This window comes from Homarus americanus, unplaced genomic scaffold (assembly GCF_018991925.1).
Source record: "Homarus americanus isolate GMGI-L3 unplaced genomic scaffold, GMGI_Hamer_2.0 scaffold25827, whole genome shotgun sequence".
In the NCBI taxonomy this organism is placed as follows: domain Eukaryota; kingdom Metazoa; phylum Arthropoda; class Malacostraca; order Decapoda; family Nephropidae; genus Homarus; species Homarus americanus.
Genome location: NW_024738300.1, coordinates 7,876,389 through 7,897,658, shown reverse-complemented (window position 1 = coordinate 7,897,658; position 21,270 = coordinate 7,876,389). Strand labels below are relative to the sequence as shown.

General features: G+C 38.5%; 1 protein-coding gene across 3 annotated transcripts in view; it reads left to right on the top strand.

Annotated features, from left to right (window-relative positions):
- Positions 1–21,270, top strand: part of LOC121873813 (nicotinamide phosphoribosyltransferase-like) — a 79,430-nt gene that overhangs the window by 55,485 nt on the left and 2,675 nt on the right. Inside the window, exon 14 of one of the 3 annotated variants that reach the window (XM_042377527.1) lies at positions 14,912–14,959. The exons of 1 other annotated variant lie outside the window; for it this stretch is intronic. The gene's annotated coding sequence lies outside the window, so the exon portion shown is untranslated. Of the gene's footprint in view, positions 1–11,971; positions 13,542–14,911; positions 14,960–21,270 lie in introns of those variants that run through there. One more of the 3 variants, XM_042377526.1, reaches the window with a different exon arrangement.

Genomic DNA, 21,270 nt, shown 5'->3' with positions numbered 1-21,270 from the left:
GTTCAATAATTGTTAAAATGACTAAAAATTGAATATTAAACTTTAAAATTATTGAATAGTATAAACTTCTTGATATTTACTAAAATAGTAAGGAATTTAAGCCCTAGATCCGATTAATGTATTGGCGGACTGATACTAAAGCTGGTTGCCTGGTCAGTGCAAGCGAAAACATGTTGAGGTCGGTTACGTAAGAACTTCGTTAATCGAATTTTTTTCGTTAACGGAATTGAAGATCCTTATGGAAGGCAGTTCGTTAATCGAAATTACGTTAACCGAGGTGTTCGTTAAACGAGGGGTCACTGTACTGTATATTGTACAAACTCTGAACCCCTGATATGAACTCATATCAAGTGAATCACAAATAATTAACCCCAAATATTCACCAATATTATTTTTATAATACAAGGGGTCCCCGACTTTCGAACGTCCGCCGATACAAACAAGGTTAAACTTTAAATTTACAGCTAATAATATTTGCTTAAAAAATTAAGAAAATTCGATCTGAGAATCTTGTGGCAGTCCTCATTGTAGTTGAGTTGCCAATTCGTTAATATAATTTTTTCATTATCTAAGCAAATATATGGACATTTGGAAATTTCTGATGATCATAAATAGCAATGAATAGTTATCATAAAAATTCTACCATTGGATTGTTTAATATTGATTCTGACAGTAATACAGCCAAAAATAGATCCACCAATCACAATCACCTTTACATACAACCTTCCTTTACCAAGTATTGTCAGGTAAAATTGCCAGTACGAGACCCAGGGTGGGTCTTTGACCGACTTGAGAACATCCTCTGGAATGGAATCCATTCATAACCGGGGACCCCCTGTACACAGTACAAGGGTTTATAAAGTTTTACATGTGTGTTCATGTTTCTCACAAGTGTGCCAACAATCATCACATTAAGTTTCTACAATATGTTCAGTACTGTAGATTGATACAGTATATGCAGTGGTGGGCACAGCTAAACGAAAAGTTAGCTTTGTTAATCTGCTAACTAAAAAGTTAACTTCGCGAACACTAAACAGCTAAAAAAAAATAGCGGAAGCTACCGCTAACTTTTATTATATGAATTTAGCTTCTTTTATTTTTTTTGGAGGGGGGGCTCTAAAGCCCTTAAAAACACACATAGAGAGCCGAAATTTTCATATGTTGTCTTGTAGCTTAGACATAGAGCTTTCCAAAAAGGTATAGCATGCCAAGATCAGATGATGATCAAGGTGTACACAAATAATAAAATGAACAAATGAAATTAAACCTTAGTTTACATTCAAGTCTCAACACACACTTTATAATCTTTATTTGCTGTACGAAAAGACATAAAGTATTAAACGAATCCAAAAACTATAGTACTGTATAGCATAGGTAGCAAATAGCATCATGCCAAGATCAGATGATGATCAACTTATCAAGGTGTACACTGTTCACAATTTCACAAATAATTAATTTGCATTCTCATACAACCTATTGGCATTATTCATGTAAATATGCAATACCAACCACATACACATTATACCAGTGCATTTTTATATAACTTCTTGTTGGTATTAGTCATTATACCAGTGCATTTTTATATAACTTATTGTTGGTCTTAGTCATGTAAATAAACAGAAAACTCTAAACTTTAATGAAAAGTAAGTTTTTAGAAAATTTTGTTTGGCGCACACCTTGGATGACATCCTGGTTATGAACTTATGCAGTGTACTTAGCATAACCAAATATATTGACACAAAAAAATCCTAATTAAATTAACAAATAAATGAGAAATAAAATTATACATTAGTTTACAATTACATTCGTATGATTCTTTCAACATACACTGACAGTCTTGTCACGTTTACACGTACTAACAGCCAGTCAGCCAAGCGTGCCTGACTGGCTGTTGGAGACACGTCGCGGCGTCACACGCTTACAACAGACAGGAACAAACATGTATAAATTTTGTTAGCGGAACTAAATTTAGCGGAAGCTAATTGGTCCGCTAATAGTTTCCAAAGTTAGCGAAAACGCTAATCCGCTAACGAGAAAGTTAGCTTCGCTAATTAGCGGATTAGTGGAACCTTACCCACCACTGAGTATATGTATCCAGAGATGATTTTATTCTATTCTTATTAATCTATGATTTTAGACAATTTTACATTTTAGAATGAAAGTTTATATGATGGTTTTTAGTGTGAATGGATTTTTTTAATATTTATGAGTGAAAATCAAATTTTATATACCACCGACTTATACAGTATATGGATGTGTTGGAAGGCAGATGACAATAATTTAAGAGGTATAAAATTGGTGTTTTACAGCACATTTGTAACATAGATCAATGAAGTTGAACATCACATGTCTCTCAACTCCCTTATTATTGCTCTTAACCCTCTTGTATGAATGTCATCTATAATATCGTTACCAGCCTAGTCACAGACCCTGTACTGTAATGTCTCTCCCTCATCATTCTCTCGATACATTTGTGCTGAGGTATACTGGTGTGGCTTTAACCTCCTAGACATTAAATCATCTGCAATTGGTCAGTAGGCAAAAGGCAAAGCTCCTCCCTTATTATGGCCTTCCAATCCATAATTTTATTTCTTCCAAGACAATTCTTCTAAGAAACACCCCAGAAAGTGTTGTAGAATCTGCTGTTATATCATCCACAGCTCCCATTGTGTGCATCCATATAGAAAATATATAATTTTCAACCCTAAGTGGCTTCTTTCATGGAATTTGAAGATGCAACTCAGTGTGTGTTGTGGAGTCTTCCTCAGTTTGTGTCACCTGCTCACACTATATGGATCTATAGAGTATAACAGCAGACATGATGTAATTTTCACAGCCAAAATGGTCTATCACAATTGTGACAATGTGGAGATGGAAAAAGTATATTCCTGCCATGGAAGAACCTGAGAATGGTGATGGTTCATTAGATGGAACATGGAAAAAAACACAACATGTACTGTAATGATTTAAAGAAAACAAAATGAGAGAGAGGCTAGAAGGTTTTTTGTGATATGTCTGAGGATGTGTACATAGACTAAGCCTTACCTTGCCCTTTTCACACAGTGTGTACAGAGTAATGTTTATCATCTATATGTTATGATTATAAAAACATATGTGAAATAAATTTACATAATTACAATTTCCTGTATAATACAGGAAGTCCTCTACAGTATTTACTGAAGGGTTAGGTTCCTAAAAAACAGGCCGTAAACTGAATATCCGAATAACGGGAGATGCATTCCTATGGAAAAAATTCTCGACCCAAAACTAACTAATACAGTCAACCCTCACTTTACGCGGTTAATGTAACCCGCAGGGTCCCGCGGAAAGTGAGGAACGCGTAAAGTGAATAACATAACATATGGGATTAATTGAAATAGTCTGGGCCGACCCCCAAACTCCACTTTTTGACGACACACAACTATGTTGTAGTAAAAATTTTATCTTAACTTTATGATGGTATGAAAAAACAAGTAATATAGAAGAGGTTAGGTTAGGAAAAATAAAGGTTAACATAGGAAAAATAAAGGTTAGGTTAGGAAAACTAAAAGTTAGGTGGAACACTTACGTTAGTAGAAGAGATGGGTCGGCGTACGGGGATGGAGGCTGGTTCCGAGGCAGAGGGCAGGCTACTGGCCCTCAGGTGAGTCACCATTACTAGGTGCATCACCATCACTGTCACTTACAGTTGTCAGGGCTTCCCTGACAAATCCCTCAAAGTCATCTTCACTGCCACTATCACTGGCTTGGGCTGGCTGTGGTGGGTTGCGGGCGAAGAAATCTGTTATGCTTTGCTGACGGCTGGTGTTGATGTTGTCGTGATACACCTTGATGTAGGGCTCCATAGTCTGCAACAGCTGGGTAGTGAAGATTTCATACCTGTTTGCGTCAGGGTCGTCGGAAAGGAGGAGCTTGGCTTTCTCGATACACTCGATGGCACCCATAACATTACTATGGGATAAGTGTTGTTCTTCTTGGGATGACGCACCACCTGCCTCTTCACTGACGTCGTCATCATCATGTACCATCTCCTCGGTAGTCACATCAGGTTCCATTATCACCTCCAGGATGTCGTCGTTGGTGGTCTCGGAGAAGCCTGGAACTGTAACAGTCTGCGCAGCTTCTCTGGCAAGGTCCACTGCTACTGCAACATTCTGAACCTCACCAGTTACAGATTGACTCCTCCTCTCACCTGGTATTCCGTGCAACACATGTCTCCATGCGTGACGAATTGTAGCAATAGACAGCTGATCCCATGACTCCACCAAGAAGTCCACAGCTTTCTTGATGTTAAATACTCTCCAGAATTGTTTGAACAGTATTTTTTGCTGTGCCAACTGTTGATCCTCATCTTCTTCGCTCTTGCTATCGGTGGTGGTGTCACTCAGGTTACGCAACTCTTCCCTGGTGTTGGTGTAGTCGTTCAGGAGTTTGAATTTTTTTGTAGAGAATGCAGCTTTTACATTACAGATTAACTCTTGGTCCATGGGCTGTAATATAGACGTAGTGTTGGGAGGAAGGAAGACCACTTTTACGTTGGGGTGACGATCTAACAGTAGGGGCGAGTGTCCTGGTGCGTTGTCCAGCAGCAACAAAATCTTGAATGGCACATTCTGTTGCTCACAGAATTTCTTCACATCGGGAACGAAACGGTCATCAAACCAGGAGAGGGACAGTGTAGAGAACATCCACGCCTTACGTGCGGTCAGCCAGTGGACATTTAGCTTGGTCATGTCCATGGTTTTGTAGGCGTGCGGCTTGCGAACTGTGTGGATCACCGATAACTTGAGCTTACAGGTACCGGAGGCATTGGTGGTAAACAGGACGGTGATGCGCTCCTTCTGCATCTTCCGGCCCCGAATCTTGCTGGCATTCTTTACAACGAAGGACTTGGAAGGTAGCTTTTTCCAGAAAAGACCAGATTCGCCCATGTTAAACACCTGGTCGTCACTGTACTGTCCTTCCTCCATAATCTCACGTAAAAAACGGAGGAAATTCCCTAGCCGCAGCACGGTCAGCACTCGCTTCTTCACCACCAATGTTTATATTGGCGATCTTGTTCCGGATCTTAAACCCCTGTAACCACCCAGAGGAAGCATTAAAGGGTTTGGGCTCTGTAATTCCCATCTTTCGTGCCACTGCAATGTACAGTTCACGTGCGTACTCCTTAACAGAGCGCATGTCGACCGCCATGTTCCGTCGCGCCTGACGCACCAAGTACCTCACAAGTAATTTTTCTGTCTTGAGAAGCACCTGGTTGTGAAAATACTTGATCATAGAAGCACCAGTAGACTTTGTGATCTTCATGTGCTCCTTTATCTTGGCTGCATCCTTCTTTATAGTCCGGATCGTAGATTCATTCACACCATGCTGGCGCGCCAAATCAACCTGCCTTGTTCCTTTCTCCAACTCTTGGGTGATGGTATACTTCACCTCGTAGCTTAAGGAACGTCGTGTCTTCTTTGGCTTAGTGCCGCTGGGTCCAGGTAAGGAAAGGTTTCTCTCTGGGGGCGGTGGTCCAGCGGAAGCCATTTTACGGAACAATGGATACACGTTTACACGGTCTGGCGTGGAGGGATGACACTGGTGCGGCTAGGTCAAGGATCGTCTTTCCTCCCTCCCTCCCTCCCTTCCCCGGGTGGACACGTCATAATACTTTAAGCCAATTACAGCTAGCAGCAGAGGGGGGTAGGGATGCATGGCCAATCACAGTCCGATACGTCATATGACGTCAGTGATAACGCAACAAAGACACACATTGCGCAACCTTACCGCGCGGCTTGCCCAGGCGGAGGGAGAGGCGAGAGCACAGGCAGGCTGGCGGGTGGGGCGAATCTAAAAATAGCGTCACGCCGGACACTTTCCGCGTAATGGGGTTCACGCACCGCGTAATGTGAGCACGTTAGGTTCTGGCAGGGCACCGCGGAATGTGGGACCGCGTAAAGCGAGGGTTGACTGTATACATAATTTAAATAAAAACAATACTATTTTAATACATTTTTATAAATCATGTAGTACTGGAGGCAATAAACTGCATAAATAGTTGTACATCATAAAAAAAAAAAATTATGAAGTGCTGGGAGCAATGAGTGACTCATTTCCCGTGCATCGACTGGTGTGAGCCATGAGTGGCACATGTGTGCACCGTGGTCTGACTGACTTGTGGACTTGCTTCCCCGTGCTAGAGTAGAATTACCATTTGTGATGCTATAGTGTTAGATAAAAAAAAAATCTTTATACACGACAGTGGTCCTTCGGTTAATGAGCACAATTCGATCCAATTCGTTAACCGAAACCATTGTTTCAATGGGTTTTTGGGAAATTGGTTCCAGCTCACCAAAAAGTACATACAAACTAAAAATAAATACAGTAAAGTACACTTACTTTGAGGTGTGCATGTAGAAGGCTCCTGGTTGATGATGATGATGATGATGGGAATTAGAAGTTGGGGTGAAGGAGAAGGGAGAAGAGAAGGCATTGGGGTGGAAGAGAAGTCACCCCATGCTGCCATTTCACCCATAAAATTTTAGTTCTCTTGGTGTAATTCAAGATTATTTTCTTGAAATCAACACTGCACTGCATTATATATTGTCAATATGTAAAATAAACTTCAGAATGACCAATAATTGTACTGTAAAAACGTAAAAATAGTTTATGTTCAAGAGAGTCTGAAGCAAGATGCTTCCTCCTCTGAGCGGACACACACTGACGCCATTTTGGGTGAGTCAAGTGGCTGTTTGGCGTGCTAAAAAGTAGTTCCCCTATACTTCAATTATGTTAAATAATTGTTAAATTGACTAAAAACTTTAATATAAGACTTGGAAAATTATTGGATAGTACAACCTTCTTGATATTTACTCAAATGGTAACGAATTTAAGCCCTAAAACCGATTACTGTATTGGCGGACTAATACTACAGCTGGTGAGCAGGTGAAAACATGTTGGGAAAAATTCGTTAACCAAAGTGAAGAATCTTATGGAAGGTAATTCGTTAATCAAAATTTCGTTAACCGAGGGATCACTGTACTTTGATTTAGTGTGATTCATAACTTGCTATGGTATCTAAATATCAATAATTACATTAGAGCAATAGTGTATGTTAACCATAAAGAGAATGCATACCATTGTTGCCACACACACACATTTACAAGATTTTTTTTCATACAGGGTATATCTGAATTTGAAAAGCTTTCAAAGTGGCTTTATAACAAATTAGTTAATGTATACCGTATGTGGAAAGTCAAAAACCTTTTCTATCTCCTCCATGTTCCAATTATATAAAATTAGGATATTAAAGTGATAGTAACTGCCTGTTTGCTTCCTAGACCTCAATAATGGAAATGAATGTTCACATTTACCTTCCTCAATCTACCATACAAAAATTAATAGTCATTTCTGCTACAAAGCATGCTTTGTCATCGCGAATTGGTTGTAATGCTATTGATGAATAGGGGAACGCTGTTTGTAAAACGCGAACTTTTGTATACGAATGTTGGCTATAACACGATTCCATCCTCAATGTTTTAAGTGTAGCGTGGCGCACTGGCGCAGGGTTATGCAATGTTTACAGTTCATGTTCAACATCACATGTTCAATTGATTCGTGTGTTTTGTTTGTGAAGTGGAGTGTTTCGAGAGGTACTCTGTAAATTTTGTTCTTTTTTTGCAAATTAGCTGTTACCCATAAATACTGTATGAAAAGATTAAGTAAAAAGAATGTTTCGCAGTGCGGACTAATAACGGTTTACACCACCGCTCTCTGCTTACATGAACGTGATCAGTTGAATCGCGCAATTTTTGTTGATTGCTCTATGAGATGTCCTCCGTGATTTTCGCTGTTTTCTCCAAGTTTGTTGTGTTAGCCATGAATATGGAAAAACAAGGTAAGAAAAATGTTTCCAAGAAGTGTTCTGGTGATCGAATTAATGGTGGTGAACGTAAAAGAAAGGCTATAACACTTGAAGAGAAGCTCAATGTTATTAAGCATTTTGAACGCAATGAAAGGATATTGTTCGTGCACCTAACCTTATTTTCTCCATAAGCCGTTATTTTTATTGCGCAAATTTCTATAGCTCGTGGTTTCACAAGAACGCAACTATCGCGTTGTAGTGGAATTGACTGTACGGGGGTAATGTCTTTTTATTATGAAAAAGAATAAACAATTGTGATCATGTTAATATCAGTAAATGAATAAATGTTTTACCACTTTAAGGGCTTTGGACTTTCCTTCTCGTAAACAAACTCATGGGTAGATAAACATGCAGTGACGATAGTAATGGTGGTAATGTTGTCTTAAGAGCGCTTCTTTGTTATGGAGTTTAATTTGAACGAAGTTTGGATTTTTTTTCTTGAAGGTCTTTTATATACTCTAGTTATGCTTCACCCCCAAAAATTCTGTAACTGCGGATGTTCTGTCCGTACTGTATAATGAACACGAGTACAGTCATGCGCCGGTTAACGTCCAACTGACAACGTCCGATCGCATACACGTCCGTGCACCCAACCCCCAAAAAAAACCCACTTCCGTGATGCCTGCTGGACCACCACTCCACGACACCCTGACGGAGACACGATGATCCTCCCCATACTGGCCAGATATTATGTGTTAAAGGAATATTCTTCCTTAGGCTTTAGTAAGCACAAGTGATCGTGGGCACTTCGTGCCCGGTGGCGAGTCCGGTGGTACAGTTTACCGAGGTTGTTATAATCATTGTCGTGGTTGTTATAATCATAGTCGTGGTTGTTATAATCATGGTCGTGGTTGTTATAATCATGGTCGTGGTTGTTATAATCATGGTCGTGGTTGTTATAATCATGGTCGTGGTTGTTATATCATGATCGTGGTTGTTATAATCATGGTCATGGTTGTTATAATCATGTTCGTGGTTGTTATAATCATGGTCGTGGTTGTTATATTCATGGTCGTGGTTGTTAGAATAATTAGTTAAAAGAAATATTCACCATAAGGAGAGGTTAAAATCATAAAAAGAAAATTATTATGAATCACCGATGATCATTCCGAGATAAATTATATTATGAAGAGAAGTGACCATGATTCTGGTTAGATTAGTCACCATCTGCTTAAGTCATCACCTGTGTTAAGTCATCATAATGTTAGTCAGTTTTAGGCCCATCTCACATGACTGACCGACCATTGATGTTCTTTCCGCGCGTGGGTGTTAGGTTTCAATGCGTCTTATTATTTACGCTGGTGGATGTAAGACCTCCTACCCTCACTGATGCAGCTATGGTCAATTTGGTGTTATTCTTGTTTATAAATGCCTTCTAATCTGTCTCAAGTCTATCCGTCCTGCCTATTGCCATCCCAACTGTCTGTTCATCTGCGTGGTGTTTGAATGTAAGCCTGTCTTTACTAATGTGAATCAGTCAATCAGCTGTTTGTCTGTCATGTTAGTTGCCATATTGTCTATTTGCGCATGTATGAATCTGTCTATTTTTGTCAACCTCCTGTCTGTTTCACTGTCTATATTCACCGTGTCTATTGTAGTCAGTTTCTCCATGCATTCCTGTTATTATCTTTTTATCTCTTCTCCTTTTCTGATGTACAGTCACCCACAGGAATAAGTATACACTGTAGCTGTAAGGTCGTCTGGTAACGTTGAAACTGCGCATCCAGACGCATGATGAAACTCAGCTCCCCCCACCTGTTATCTCTAAGTATTTTCTGTTTCCCCCTTCTTTATTCTTCTATTTACTCATCTTCCTTCCTTTACTAATCCAAACAACATTAAAAAAAAGTAGGCTAAGAAAAAAAGTGGGGGGAGGAGGAGGGAGCCGTACGATAACTGCAATCGTGGGCTGACAGCATCCAGCAAATGAGGGTGCGCCAAGTCCGTAGACTTGCATCGTTTTCCAGCGTAAATAAAATGGTTATGTAATGGGTTCCTAAAGAAACCATCAATATGGGACCAGGTTTGTTCCACTATACGAATTTTTTGCGATTTTTCCACCAAGTTTGATGAAAAACGATTGTGCCGTTTCGGCTGCCCAGACAGACAGACACACAGACACACACACACACACACACACACACACACACACACACACACACACACACACACACACACACACACACACACCTAGCGCTATAGTATATTAGATTTGACTCCAGGTGTAATGTTAACCTACATCTATTGATAATAAAATCTTTCACCTACAAATTGACAATGACACATTTGCTGTAATCAGACCTATTTAGTTGCCTCAACAATTGCAACCCCAGTTGCAATTGGGGTTGCAATTTCAAATTCTGTGTCATTACTAAGGAATAACGAAGTCTCTGGTGCACTACACTCTAAGATTAAGAGAAAACGGACTCAGGCGTCCTGAAGCGAGAGAAAACGGAATCCTATGATGGGGGACACAAGCACTCACACGTGCCACTCATACTGACAGACTTGACACTCACTTACTTGACAAGTTTTACCAACCATTAGTTGTGTACGTTATCTAAAGAATTTAGTCAATATTGTACAGTACAAGTACACTGCAATACAGTGGTCCCTCGGTTAACAATGAACCTAAGCGCAAACCTGTACTGTACATGTACTAAATGAGTACGGTACTAAAATTGTTATGTCTATTGCAAATATAGATTGTTTATACAGGTTGTACCTCTCTAGTCCGGCAACCTCGGGACCTGACCGGTGCCGGACCATGGAAATTCACCCTTTTCCTGGATAGATAGTGACTTGTGCTTATGCTTGGAAGCACTAGCACCACTTTCTTTGCATCATGGTCTCTTTGAAGACATATTGAAGGGTTAAATGTCGTATAGTAACTTCTTGGGTACATCCTGAGTGTCATCTGCAAATAATAGATAACTGTGAAATGTATAAATAAATAAGTAAAACTCATCTGAAAAAAATTCACAAAAACAATTTCTTAAACAGTAACACAGCATGGACATAAAAAAAAAAAAAAAAATTATAATTTTTAATGGTAACTTGCAATTCAATAATATACTGTTGAGGTACAGTACACAAAATAATAATACACAAACTTTTCATTACTGTATTCAAAACAAAAGTAAAATTCGATATACCTTCAGGATACAGTAGCCACAAAAAAGTATAAACAATAACGAAGTCAATGTTACAAGCACCAAATTTACTAATAACATTTCTTATTCCACAAAATAACTCTCTCAAAGTTTTAGTAACTTGGTAAAATGTGAAGAAATCAACACTTAAACAAACAGGAGATTTGTTGTAAAATTTCCAACACAGTGTTAGCCTTATGAGGGTGTCTGGCCTTATGAGGGTGTATGGTAATGACTGGTAGCCTTATGAGGGTGTACGGTAATGACTGGTAGCCTTATGAGGGTGTATGGTAATGACTGGTAGCCTTATGAGGGTGTATGGTAATGACTGGTAGCCTTATGAGGGTGTATGGTAATGACTGGTAGCCTTATGAGGGTGTATGGTAATGACTGGTAGCCTTATGAGGGTGTATGGTAATGACTGGTAGCCTTATGAGGGTGTCTGGTAATGACTGGTAGCCTTATGAGGGTGTCTGGTAATGGCTGGTAGCCTTATGAGGGTGTCTGGTAATGACTGGTAGCCTTATGAGGGTGTCTGGTAATGAGGGTGTCTGGTAGCCTTATGAGGGTGTCCCAGTAGCCTTATGAGGGTGTCTGGTAATGACCGGTAGCCTTATGAGGGTGTCTGGTAATGACCGGTAGCCTTATGAGGGTGTCTGGTAATGACTGGTAGCCTTCTGAGGGTGTCTGGTAATGACTGGTAGCCTTATGTGGGTGTCTGGTAATGACTGGTAGCCTTATGAGGGTGTCTGGTAATGACTGGTAGCATTATGAGGGTGTCTGGTAATGACTGGTAGCATTATGAGGGTGTCTGGTAATGAAAGTAATCTTGTACAAATGGGGCTGTACAGTATGTGTCATTATTATTTAAAAAAATTCACTACTAAACTTATTCCATCTTGTCTTGCAGGAAAGAACAGGAAGCAATATTGTACCCCCCCCTCCCACAAAATAAATACAACCTGTACAACCTGTACTACTGCTACCACTTAATGTCTTAATCACTCATAACTATCTCACATGGTCAAGAAATTCCCACCTGGCAGTCTATATCATTTTAATGTTGACATTTATGTGAAATGTGGTCTTAACATCAATTCCAGATTCCAGCCAAAACTGACCTGGCACTGACTGTCTTTTGGGGTTAGATATGGTTCTTTATTTATAGAGGATGATATAATGTCAAACCACTTCAGATTAAATCAATAATGAGATTTTACAAAGAAAATATATCCATCTATTAGAGCTGTAAGTGTTTTGAGATAAAAAAATCTAAACCTATCAATTATTGAGGAATAAAAAAAATTAAGCTCCAAGTATTTCCAGATTCGAAAAAGAAGAAAAAATCTAGACCTATCAATATTTAGAGAATTAAAAACACTTCAATTTCCAACATGATCATTACTGTACCTTTGAAATTATAAACAAATATGATTCACTTAACAGAAAAAATATCTTTCAACCTTTAGTGGCTCACTATTGTGACCCACTAAAGGTTGAAAGATATCAAGATATCAACTATTAACATATGAAGCTCTTATTCAATGTCTATTCCTCAAAACATAACTCTTTTACAGTATTCCTGTTTTGCAAGTTTTCATTACAAAATGCAACAAGGCAAACTAAAATCCATCAAAAGTCAGGTCATAGCTTACATAAGTAATAACATGTAGGTGCTCTAAGAATGAGTTATGCAATTGTATATAACTTTTATGACTAATTAATCCAGTCTTTCTTAGTGCTGGATGTTGATGGTGTATCCACTTGACCTTGTTTCTGCCTTGGGCTAATACTACTGTAAGTCTTGTATGTCCTGGCTGTGTCTAGTTTTACCTGTAAAAACAAACTCCTTTTTCACTCTTATCACTACATAGTATACAACAATCAGGACTGGAACAAGCCACAAAATTTGTTGTGTACAGTTGTGGACAAAAGTCCTGTCACCTTTCCTGCTACTCCACAAACTGCGAGATTCAGGCTCATGAACCCAAAGCAGCTGACACGAGGCATTACTCTGTCCATAAATGCTTCAGATTCATGAGTCTGAATCTCAGGGTTTGTGGAACAATAGAGGTGACAGGACTTGACTTTTGTTCACGAATGTACATCACTACTCTTTAAGCAGTGTTTATTCACTTAGGGAGGGAGGGAGGAAGGAAGGAAGGAAGGAAGTGAGTGTGTGTGTGTGTGTGTTTTTTTTGACATTAATAATGCACAAAAAATTTTGACTAACACAATTAAAATCTCTTACTAAGCATATACAGTAAAACTCCCATAATTCGAAAAAATAAGGGCTCTAGCCCTTACAAAATATGAGATTTTACAAAATTAGAGGGACACCACCAGAGGGGAAGAAAATCAATGGAACTTTCCATTTAAACCTTAATGCAAGTAAATCACTGTAGGTGCGCGTGATCTAGGTATATGCTGATAACCACAAAATTGTCCAGCTTGCACAAGCTGGACAATTTTGTAATTAAGAAGATTTGTGACCAGGTGAGAAGGCCGGGTCACCTGACCATCTGACCTGACCACCAACCATTGTGTGCTATTTAAAGATTAGTAGGGTCATTACCTAATACCTGACCATTGTGGACCTGGTCTCACCCTTCTCTGTATATATACACCTTGATTTGTATTTCTCTCTCTAGTCTGTGCTCACCCCTGAAGATGTGAATTACACGAAAGCGCTTGGGAACTTCGTGTTTTCTTCTTTCTTTAAACCTTAATGTTTCTAAGTACAGTGCCAGATTTAGGTGCTTGGTCCAGGGTTACCAGATATAATGGCTCAAACACAGGGCAATGATAGTAAAACAAGTGGAAGAACCTTGTGAGGTATACCGTAGATGTATACCCCATGACTCACTAACGTGAACTGATCGTGACCAACGTGTTTACACTGAGGCAGTTGGTCACATCCCATGGTGACATGTGCGTGATATATATTCGTAAATATCTTTCATAATTCAAAATTTTACCAAATATTACGAAAAAATTTTAAACACATACACATGGGAATTAAGACAACAAGCATCCAGTCTTGTAGTGTGACTGCTTGAAGGTGAATTAAAAGATCAGCTGTTGAGAAGCTTATCGCTTGGCAACACTGGTGTATATTATACTACTCCTTTCCACTCCGTCTCTCTAATCACCCACACAGCTTTCTGTTTTCTCACTCCATATTTTAAAATGTTATGTAATGTAATGTTGAAGGGATACAACTTTGCGTGCAAACGCTGTACGGATCTACTCAAGTCTTAAACCCACCAGTTTACCATGTGATGGACTTCTAGTCGTCGGCTTAATAACAGTACTAATAATATTGATCTTTATTATTACTATGATAAATGCTTCTAATCTGTGTCTTGGTAGCAAGGCTTTAGCGTCAAGGTCCCTTTAAAAGCCCCGCTCCACTGCGTATCTAGGCCGCTTTGACTTGTGCCACCCACCAAGCTAACACAATTAATTTCTTCTGACTGAGAAATTTACCCCTTAGTGAGATGACTTCCTTTATAATCATCTACGACTGTCTGCTAAGGGAGATGTGAGGATCATGTTCTCTTGAAAGCATGCCTAGCTTATACCTAGGTATGTTAATGCCAAGCAATAACTCGCCAGGTCAACATCGGTTAATGAATTAGCTCCCATAAGGATCTTCAATTCCTTTAACGAACAAAACTTCGATTAACGAAATCCTTACAATAAACACGTTTTGTTGTGAGCATCAGCTGATCAGCTGATGGGCTAGTCTGCCAATTCAGTAGTCTGTTCTATGTTTACATTCATTTCCAGTGGAGTAAATATCAAGAAAGTTATGCTCTTTAATATTTTTGCATTTTTTACATTACAGTCAACCCTCGCTTTACGCGGTCCCACATTCCGGTTTCCACGTTTACGCAGTACCCTGCCGAAACCGGAATACTCACATTCCGTGGTGCGTGTACCCCTTTACGCGGGTGAAGTATAATTTTTTTTATTTAGCTCATAAAATTCATACAAATTATCCGGCCAGAATATAATTTACATTACTGGAATTCTTACAATTTGATGGTCATTTTGAATATAAACATCATAGATTTTGCATTAGACATACAAATTTTAGATCTAATGTAAGTATTTTGTTTACTCTGAGTAAATATGTTATCTTTTGTGCAAAATATGACTTTATATTCAAAATATTCCTGGTCTTACAAGGAATCCAGCAATGTCAATTATATTATCCTAACTTTAATTGAGGTATTATTTATTACTATACCTTAAAATCTAGTGGTTTTCCCCCCAAAATTTCTCAGAGGGAAGAACCAGCAGTGTAGTGTGAGAAGAGGGGGAGGGAGTTGAGTCCATTATTTGAATGGACATTAACTTGGCAACTGTATTTCTCTATTTCTCTTAAGTATTAATTGTGTGCATGTACCATCATAAAATTAAGATGATATTTTTACTAGAATTATGTGTAACGATATCACGGCCTATAAGACGAAATTTGAACATTAAAAAAATCTGCCCAAAGTTAGGGGGTCGTCTAAACCACCAAGTTTAAAATTCTTACCTCTTAAATATTGTGGTTTAGTGTGTCAAGAGTGGTGATGAAAACATCATAAGCCACTCACAAGGTCTTACCACTAATTATTTTATACTGAAACTTACGTTTGGCAAGCTGGATTCAAATTAAGATTACCGGTATATTAAAATAATAAAAATGTATTATAAACCTGTCTAACATACCGTAAAAGAGATTTATACCCCTGTAATAAACACAGCTATCATCACACACCCCTCCCCACGCCCCCCCCCATTTGCCAGTGAGGAGACAAGAAAGGAAAAGTGCATTAATTCTTGAAACTATCGACGGTTAATTACAGACGCTCAAGTGACGTCACTAGTGTTTACACTACACCAGCTGGTAATATTTGATGCCATTACTTGAAGTGAATTGGCCTTATTTTAAGTAACTAACTATAAATAAATACAAAAATTAAAAAAAAAGATCAAAACTGAGAAATAATATACTGTATGTATGTTGTGTTGTCAAAGTAAGAGGAAAAATTGTGTAAGTACGTAATATTTTTTCACTCAAATCCTAATGAAACACTACTGGAGAACATTCCTTTGTCGCAAAACAGTTTATAAATTAAAGAAAATAATTACAGTGTGTTTAATATATTACAGTATATTATAAATAAATAAATAAAACAAATAATTCGGTAAATCTATTTAAAGTAAATGGAAAATAAGCAAACATGTTATTTACCAAGACCCTTCCGTCTGGCTCAGGGTGAGATGGAGGGGAGATAAAGCTATTTATAGCCCATCAGAAGTGGCCAGTACCCTAATGCACCATAAATAATTCATTGAACATTCATTTTTTGTACTTAGTATATTCAGTATATATATATATATATATATATATATATATATATATATATATATATATATATATATATATATATATATATATATATATATATATATATATATATATATATATATATATATATATATATATATATTTGTGTAATAAATGTATGTAGTAAGTACATACTGGTAACCTTTTTCACTCAAATCCTAATGAAACACCACAATTAGAATACGGTGGTTGCTGTTGAACCACATGTTGTATAAATAGTCACACCACCAAGACGAGGGAACACTCCCACCACGCTTCAGTGACGTCACTAGTGTTTACACTACACCAGCGGGTATAATTTGATGACATTACTTGAAGTGAATTGGCCTTATTTTAAAAAATCAAGGATGGTTGGTAAAGGACTACTGAGTCAGTGGGTAAGTGTCACATTTGGGGTACTGGTCTTATACAGCAAATAGAGCTCAAAAGCTACTTTTTAAATGGAAATTTGGGGGGGGCGTCTTATGCACCCCGCCGCCTTATAGGCCGTGATATACGGTATTGTGTCGGAAAAAGTGGAGTTTGGGGGTCAGCCGGTCTCTATTTCATTTAATCCCATATGTTATGTTGTTCACTTTACGCGTTTCTCACTTTCCGCAGTACCCTGTGGGTTGAATTAACCGCGTAAAGTGAGGGTTCACTGTACATTTATTAGTCCTTTTAAAATTAATTAACATTGATAATATATGCAGTACAAGGAACTAGTTTTTTGTGCGCCCATCAGCAGCTTGACTCAGCCACCAGGTGTCAGTTTGGCATGGTTGACAGTGGAGTGAACATCAATTTTGTTGGTGTCTTGAATATTTTTGCATTTTTACATTAAAATTATGGGTCATTCTGAAATTTAGTTAACATATTGATAATATATAGCGCAGTGCAGTGTTGATTTAAATAAAATAATATTGAATTACAGCTAGTGAACTTAAAATTTTATTGGTGAAATTACTGCATCAAGCATGGGTTCGAAGAAAGGCGATTTCTCCTCCATTCACACTTCCTTCTCTTCTCCCTTCTCCACCTCCACCCCCACTTCTAATTCCCATCATCATCATCAGCCAGGAGCCTTCTACATACACACCTCAAAGTAAGTGTACTTTACTGCATTTTGTTTATACTTTGTATGTACTCTTCTGTGAGCTGGAACCAATTACCCAATATCCCATTGAAACAATGGATTCGGTTAACAAACGACTCTGTGGAAAGAATTGTGTTCGTTAACCGAGGAACCACTATACAGTAAAAATAATCAATAATGAAGAATGAATACAGTGTTACTGTGCACTTACCTTTAATGTAGTCAGCTGAATGCACACGGGTCCCCCATAATTTTCTATTTACAGGTATACATGGAGACTATATTAATTGGATGAAGCAGAGGAGGAGACAGGGCTGGGTGGGTCATCAATGTCACTTTCTTCAGACAGGTTTATGTACTGTGGAAACTTGCTGGTTGAAGGTATTGGATCATCTTTAGGGAGTGAAGAGGCAGCAGTGGTGGGGCGTAAGGAGACAGCAATGGGGGACTTCTTAAAATAGATGTCCAATTTAGACTGCACAGTTTACTTTTTCTGTTTGTTATAAATCTCCCTGTAGCAAGCAAGTGCATCTTGGACCATTCTGTCAACTTTGGCAAAACGCTCAACATTTTGATCCATTCCGTCAAACATTTGCATCCCCTTAGTAATTGTCGCAAATGCCTCTGCCATTTGCTTTACTGAAAAATTTTTGGGGGTGCAGGTTCTTCTAAATTTACTCTCTCTTCTTCCTCTGCATTTTTCTGTGCTTCCAGTTCGATAAGATCCTCGTTACTTAGCTCTTCTGCTACACTTTCAACCAACTGTTCAACATCTTCATTATCAATTTCTAACTCAAGCTGTTTACCCACCTCCACTGTCTTGTTACTAATCCCAGAAATTACTTCATCTTCATTAAATCCTCTGAAACTGTTCACATATCTTTTCAGGACTTTCTTCCATATTCCATTCATGCACTGACCTGTAACCTCATCCCATGCTGCAGCTATGTTCATTATACATTTCAAACTGTTGTAGTCCTTCCAAAACTCTGAGCATTTTCTCACCTTCAGTAGCAGCAACAGCCTGAGCGAAGGTCGTACGTAAATAATTTGCTTTAAAAGCTGCAATAGCACCTTGATCCATGGGTTGGATGATAGAGGTAGTGTTAGGTGGAATGTAGACTACCTTAACATCAGTGTGCATGTCGTCCAGGTGTGGTGGGTGTCCCAGAGCATTATCCAAAATTAACAAAATCGTGAATGCAATCCCTTGTTGCAGACAATACTCCTTGGCTCGTGGAATGAAACAAGTCATGAACCAATCCTCAAACAGTACTAGGGTCATCCAGGCTTTCTTGTTACTTCAATAAAACACTGGCAGTGTGTGCTTGCTGACATGTTTAAAAGCCCTTGGGTTCTCTGAATGATAGATCATGAAGGGCTTTATCTTGCAACCAGCTACATTCCCCCCCAACAGAAGTGTAATTCGGTCCTTGAATCCTGGCATTGTTTTCGCCTCTTTGTGGATGTATGTCCGTTCAGGCATGCGCTTCCATAATAATCCAGTTTCATCCACATTGAATATTCGCTCAGGCAAATAAATTTCCTTCCACGATGACACGATCTAGCTCCTCCTTAAAAGCTTCGGCAGCACCACCATCAGCACTAGCTGCCTCTCCACTCACCTTAACATTATGTAAACTGTAGCGGTTCTTAAATCTGTTAAACCACCCATGACTTGCTCTGAAGGTTTGCTCGCACTCATCTCCTGCCTGCTCCTTCAGGCTTTCGAAAAGGCTTCTTGCCTTAGCCTGTAAGGTTAGAAGGCTTAAGGGTACACGCTTTTGTATCTGGTCTTCCATCCACACCACAAGTAATTTTTTCATCTCATAAATGGGACCTTGTCTTTTCTTCCTTATTATAGTTCCCTTTATAGGTGCGGGAGGGGGTTTCGAGAATTGCAATTAAATGTCAGGTAGCGACGTATCCTCCTAATATTATGTATTTATGTAATTATTAGATGTTGTAATTGTCTGTATGTTGGCCTGGTGAGTTAATGCTAGGCATTTACATACCTAGGTATAAAGCTAGACGTCGAATTCAGGATTGAACAAAAATCCCCATTTCCTGGAATATTTTCAGGCACTGAAAATTTTTTCTTGGAATTTCCAGAAAATTTCCCTGATTTTAATGTCTCAAACCCAGAAAAAAATAATTCCTCAACCCTGAAAATTTTTCAGAATTTTCCAGAAAATTAGCCCCTCGGAAAATCCTTCCCAAACCGGAAATTTTCTGGAAAATTCCAAGCAAATTTCAATCCCGACTATCGAAGAGTTCCGGTTCAGAGGGATTCCGGTTAATGGATATATTTCTTATAATAACTTACTGTGACTAATATTCACAAGCCACATGGTGTGCCATAACCTAACATGTGGAGTTAAGGGAGATTTACTGTACATACCTGGGCACATGTAAGCTTCTTCACCTGTTCATTCAACTGTTGGCTAACTCAGGAACCTACACAGGCCACTGGCCTCCTTCCACCATCCTGTTTAGGTTGCCTTTAGGTGGGATGACCATTAGGAAGGGAAAATTGCATTAGAAGTTAATAAAACATTACACTCTAAAGACCACTGACCTTTTTCTTCTTCTTATGCAATGTTTCACTTGGAGATTTATTCTTTTGGCCAATTACAAAGGTAGAAGTTTGAGAACTATTTACATCACTTGTCTTGGTGGTTGGACGAACGATAGGAACAATGTTAGCTTTGGGAATTTTGTCACTTCCAACAAATGGTAAACGCCTTGGATGCCGCTTCACTTCCTCAAAGGCGTCATCAGAGTCGGCAATCTAGAGAGAGAGAGACAACTGTTAAGCTGTTGCATTAACACAAGCAACAGCCCTATTTATCCATATTTACAGAATATTCTGACCAGAAAACACATTTCAGAATTAAATATACTTACTTCTCATTCAACTATATAATATTAACAAAAGTACTGTATGATTATATTAGATTGATGTTTTTGTTTAATGTCAGCTAACCAGAAGTGACATTAAGATACTCACTACTACTATGCACAAACCCACGACATACAGTATTAAGGTACAGCATTAAAAAATTAAAATTAAAATCAATAACAAGCCAATCAGTGGCTAAGAGGATAAAGTATAAAGAATATGGTCATGAAACTGTTTTGTTCACCCCTTAATATGTACTATACAGGCAAACCACTGATGTGATGCAAGGTATGAACACTAATATCCCCTCTAGCACATTTGTAATAAAAAATAATTAATATAGTACTGTATATTGATTAAATTCCCATGTCCAATGCAAAGTCACTAGGTTTTTAAATCTGTACATTATCATGATATGCATAAACATTTTTGTCAGATCATCAGCAAAAGCAGAACTTTGGCCAAGGCTGGGAATATAATCTCTTTCTATGGAAACCTGTGTTTCTTTATACAGTACAATGCCGGTTTCACATATACAGTACTGACCTTTTCTTAGAGCACAACCCCTGGCATTAATAAAGCCAAGTTTTATGTTAACAACAGGGTAACAAAACATCTACTACATTGAGTCCAGTTTTCCATTGCATTCACAAAATGTCACATTCAGGGAAGTACTCTTACTTCCCACCACTTATCAGTTTACTAGTTGTTCAGATGGTTGGTCTGTTCTTTAGTACGACCCACAATAGTCCAGTGTTAGTGCAAGAGGAAACCCGAGTACCCAGAAAAAACCTGCAATGTTTGGTAGGATAACACTAGATAACA